This window comes from Danio aesculapii, chromosome 8 (genome assembly GCF_903798145.1).
Source record: "Danio aesculapii chromosome 8, fDanAes4.1, whole genome shotgun sequence".
NCBI lineage: Eukaryota > Metazoa > Chordata > Actinopteri > Cypriniformes > Danionidae > Danio > Danio aesculapii.
In genome coordinates this window covers 17214632-17220631 of record NC_079442.1, presented here as the reverse complement: position 1 = coordinate 17220631, position 6000 = coordinate 17214632, and positions in this window count along the sequence as shown.

Here is a 6000-nt window from a genome sequence, read left to right as displayed (position 1 = left end):
GCAGGAAAACATTTAGTCAATATAACACTTGAACCATTCCTTGTGTTAAAATGTTGTAAATGAATAACTTTTTAAAAATAAAACTAACTATAATTATAAAAATATATATATATTCTAATATAATTTTAATTAAAATTACAAAACAGGAAAGTTCTGAGTATTTCTATCTTGAATGGCAATAATGGAGAAATTGACCACATGCAATTCGGCACCTGCTATTTTTTCCATTCCCTTTGAATATACATGCTTCTGTTGCCTATCAACCTCCTGCTTAAAAAAAAAAAAATTCTGATAGCAAAAACATAACTTCAGACATGTCTGTTTAAAACAACATATTTAGTGCAGCAAACCTTGCTCTCCTGCGCATCTTCATAGGCGGTCTAATAATTCAGTTACAAAAAAATATATAGATACCTAAAATTATTATATTTTTTAGTGATGACTTTATGAAATATAATGACAGAAATTCAAAGCTTAATTCTAATATCTCAGTAGAAGCTTTGAATGTAAAAATGACGTCTGACACAAGAAGTGAAGTTTCATAAACTAATTTCGAGAGGAGCACGTGATATGATTGAGCACGTCTGGCCACTCATCTGTAATCAGTAATAATCCAATCAGAGTGATCCTAGTTTACTATAAATGGATAATTTTCTCCCTAATGTTTTATCTTCGTTTGGAAGAATCCCCCCTTCCACCCCTTCTCCTCCTTTTACTCCCTTTTCTAAAAAGGGGGAGCTCTCGAGACCTACCTGATCTCGGATCTCCTGATATGCTTATCGACCGGGCGGGAGCCCTGGGCTCAAATATCTCCGAGCTCAGGGTTCTCTCCCGGGACAGCATGCCAAACCTGCTTTATACGCCAAGCATATCTAAGTGGGAACTCTTGAAATGGCCATTCTAGTAATTGTGATTATACCACAGTATACCATAGTTCTACGACAACACTAGTGCTTGTTTTGCATAACAAGTCACATGATTCAATTATCATTTATGACTCTGTTTATGGAAAGATACAGTCAGATAATCATAAACTATTGCATGCATCTGCTGAGGTAAGACTTATGAGGCAGTGTTGTCTTTTTTTGTCCTTTAGTGTGACTTGTATCAGTGTTGTGATGTCTGTGTCTGTGAGAAGTGAGATTGTGGCTGTGGAGAGCAGCTGTCCCATGGAGAGATAAAGCCAGTGTGGACATGTACAGTGTGTGGGTGTGCTTTGTGCTTGAGAATACAGACAAAACCACTTGACAGGTCAGCGGGGTCAACGACATTAGCATGTATACACATGGCTTTAGATACCTGCCTGCATGTGTGAGAGTTCATGTGAGGGCAGAAGCTATGAATGAGCTCTCAAACTGATTTATGTTTTGCATAAATGCAGCTGTTTGAATGCTAATTGAGGTTGAGCGGAGGTCAGTCCTTCAGCTTTGAGACAGGGAGAGAGATTAGTTGGAGAGTGTGTTTGCATATGTATGCTTGATAGCATGGACGTGGAGCTGAATGAGTGTCAGGTTTGTTTTTATGTGTAGTATTAGCTTGTAATCAAGCCAGTGCTTCTCATTTAGGCCTCTTTGATCTCCGGTAGAATATTAAGGAAGACGTTTGGAAACTGTGGTCCTTTGGGGTTCATAAAAAAGTCAATGGTTGTATGGACTTTCACAGTAACAAAAATAACACACTTGCAGGGAAAAAAAAAAACATTTCCAACATACACTGTAAAAAAATAGCCATAAATTAGCAGTTTTTCATATTTTGTGATTTCATGTTTTTATTTTTCATCGTTTATTTAAGCTTTTGAATTGCATTATGAGACCTTGATCTTTCTTTCAACAACTTTTAACCTTGAAAAGTTACTTGTATCAACATTTTTAATAGTTTAAAGTGATATATTGTCTGGGAGGGTGTTGTATATTACAGTACAAAAACCTTGTTATACCAAACTCACTTAAGTTGTTAAACCCCTCTTGAAAAAGAGCAGCCTCGATAACATGCTATTGAGCAATTACAGGCCAATTTCAAATCTCCCTTTCATTGGCAAACTCATTTAAAAAAGTGGTTTTTAACCAGGTTAACACGTTCTTAATCTCCAAGGGATGTTTAGACAATTTTCAGAGCACATCACAGTACAGAGAGCGCCCTTTATAAAGATAATCAATGATATACGCCTAAATACAGATTCAGGCAAACTAACAGTGCTGGTATTGCTTGATCTAATTGCTGCATTTGACACTGTCGATCACAGCATACTTCTGGATAGGCTGGAAAACTGGGTTGGGCTGTCTGGGGCAGTCCTCAAATGGTTCAGATATTACCTTGAAGGGAGAGGTTACTATGTCAGTATAGGTGACCATAGGTCGAGGTGGACACCCATGACATGTGGAATCCCACAAGGCTCGATTCTGGCACCTCTCCTGTTCAACCTTTATATGCTCCCTCTGAGCTAAATAATGAGAAAAATACTAAATCTCCTACCACAGCTATGCAGATGACACTCAGATCTACTTAGCCTTACTGCCTAATAACTTCAGCCCCATTGACACCCTCTGCCAATGCATTGAGAAAATTAACAGTTGGATGTGCCAAAACTTTCTTCAGTTAAACAAAGAGAAAACTGAAGTCATTACATTTGGGAACAGAGATGAGGTTCTCAAGGTGAATGTGTACCTTGGCTCTAAGGGTCAAACAACAAAAAGAATCAAGGGTCAAGAATCTGGGTGTGATTCTGGAGTCAGATCTGATTTTCAATAGTCATGTTAAAGCAGTCAGCAAATCAGCATAATATCATCTAAAAAACATTGCAAGAATTAGATGCTTTGTTTCCAGTGAGGACTTAGAGAAACTTGTTCATGCTTGTTCTGGCCTTCCCGAAAAGACAGTTGCAGCTCATCCAAAAATGCTGCTGCCAGGATACTGACCAGAACCAGAAAATCAGAGCACATCACACCTGTCCTCAGGTCTTTACACTGGCTCCCAGTTACATTCAGAATAGGTTTAATTGCTAGAATTACTCCTTGTCTATAAGTCACTAAATGGCCTAGGACCTCAATAAATTACAGATATGCTCACTAAATACAAGCCTAATAGATCACTCAGATCTTTAGGATCATATAAACTAGGCTATAATTCGCACAGGCTCACCAAAATGGGAAAATAGAAGAGTCTCGATTGCTGCTGCAACATTTGTGGCTCGTTTCCACTGACTGGTACGATACGGTTCGGTACAGGTCACCTTTATCAGGCTTGCGTTTCCACTAACAAGGGTACCACCTTTTGGTGGGCGGGGTGTATGACAGAAAGTTTCAGTCGACGTCATTCTCACTCGAGGAAATGTCTACAATAAAGCTGTACAGGTCGCTCACATATCATATGAGAAGCACTTCTCACAACACAGATGCTTTACACACATAAATACTTGTGTAGAAATGTTTATTACTAACTTTTCTATGAACAATTTGATTATAACTGCAGATCAATGACAGTGCGAAACAGCCTACTGTAACGTCTTTAATTATATTAAATAACTAAATAAATGAACATATATAAACACATACAGCCCCTTACAGTCTCCGATATGTTACCAACTACAGAAGAACTACATATCGTAAAAAAAACTACGCGGCACAGGGTAAATCTGCTGTACTTCATGGCTTTGTGGCTGTTTATGAAGACGATGACAAGGTTTGTTTGAGCCCGGATCGACCATGGCTCGTTATTATATGTATAAATAATTCCTCTGTAATCTCTCGACTGTGCGTGTATTTTAAATATGGTGTTTTTTTGTTTTCATTCTGGCTTGTTGCATAAGCAAATGACGTATCTCTGTAAACCAATAGCGTTCAGCTGTGCGTGTAGCTCCGCCTTTTGGTACCCTTTCTCGTGTTTGGTACCCTTTCGAAAGGGTGCCGAAAAAGTGGTACTGGTACGGTTCGGTACGCCTTTTGACAGTGGAAACGGCTATAAAAGCGTACCAAACCAAACCGTACCATACCATACCACTCAGTGGAAACGGGCCTTTGGATGGTCGGGTCAGAATTTGGCGTCAACAGCATGAAAGCATGGATCCATCCTACCTTGTATTTGCAATTCAGGCTGCTGGTGGTGGTGTAACGGTGTGGGGGATATTTACTTGGCACACTTTGGGCCCATTAGTACCAATTGAGCATTGTGTTAACACCACAGCCTACCTGAGTATTGTTGCTGAGCATGTCTATCCCTTTATGACCACAGTGTACTCATCTTCTGATGGCTGCTTCCAGCAGGGTAACGCACAATATCATAAAGCGTGAATCATCTCAGACTGGTTTCTTGAACATGACAATGAGTTCACTGTACTCAAATGGCCTCCACAGTCACCAGATATTAATCCAATTGAGCACCTTTGGGATGTGGTGGAACGGGAGATTCGCATCATGAATGTGCAGCCGACAACTGCAGCAAGTCCTCCATCCCTCCCAAACTCAAAACATATACTCAATTTGTGCCTTTGCTTTGTCATGTTTATTGTTAACCTGCTGCATTTTGTCTGTTGAAAAGCATGAAAAATATGTTTACTGGGGCCTTTTCTGTAATTCATGCAGTACATATTAGTTTAATAGGAAATATGTCCTACATCCTGAGCAAAAGCCAAGAGGCAGTGATTGTTTAGCACTCCTAAAGATGTTTCTAATGTGTGTCTCTGTTTGCAAAGTGAACATTCCCTCGTAATCACTTCCACATATCTTTCCTAAACCGTAGAAATACACCTTTCCTTTTGTGCCAGCATTTTTGTAAGCAACCCATATGCTTTGTAACCCAGCAATAACCAAACTTTAACCCACAAAAGCTCAAACTTTGCTCACACAACAACACCGTGACCGTTTGTCCATATGGCTTGTGGTGAAGGAGCGTTTCTGACTCTCTACTACAGGTCAGTTACGCTCACAGTCTAGACTTTTGGTTTGCTGTTGTGTTTAAATTCTTATGTTCATTATCTGCTGAATGAAATGCCATTCAGCATGACCTAGATGCTTGCACATAAACAGAGTGGAGACGGCTTGAGTCAGGAGCTGTAGACGGAGATGAGATGGAGAAGGACTGTTTGCAGTCTTTGCTCTCTAATTAGGCTCATGTGATAAGAAACAGATGGCTATTAATAAATTGATGGTGTGCTTCGTGTTCCCTCAAAATGCCTGTGTTCCAGGAGCGAAGCAAGGACATAAAAGCATTCCTGCCAATTCCTCTGTGGGACGCCGGGCTCAGCACACATATGCACATACTCCACAATCCTGAGTTCAACTAGACCTGCGAACAGCTGTATTTAGCTTACGGTTCTTGCATGCAAACAAGTCCGAGCAAAAGACAGAAGCGTACTCCATTTCCACTCGGTCTAGAAGCTTCTTATATAAAATAAATTAATACATTAACATATAAATATAATAAATGAGTATATAATTGTAAAAAGTGTATGGATATTGTATTGCAAATATACAATACTCTTAATATTTTAAGGCAAAAATATGTTTGTAATATATTCTGTTATATTTTCAATGTTACGGTTTTTACAATCATTTCGCCACAAATTTCAAACTCTAGACCAAAATTCACAACCACCGCCAAAATTGCACTCTTAACTCTTTTTTTTTCTAATGCTTGGATACAATACACACAAGTCAAAGATACTCTGTTCATCAAGTAAAAACCACCGGTTCAATATAATACAATTAAACATCAAATTGATCCCATTTGAAGATGCAACTCACACATTACATTTGAAATAACTGAGTATTCATTTAATCAACATGATGTAACTGATACAAGCACTCAAAATAACAAATAACTGTTGCATTAATCTTGATGCATGGAAACTGATGTACAATAATACAAGTTTGGAAAGTTTCAGGACAAATCAAATGACATCAGTTACCACAGAAGATGATCCAACTGGACTACATTATCTATATATATCATCTTTATTCATCATTCCATATTTATGGTTTCTATGTACCACTTTTATAGACAATG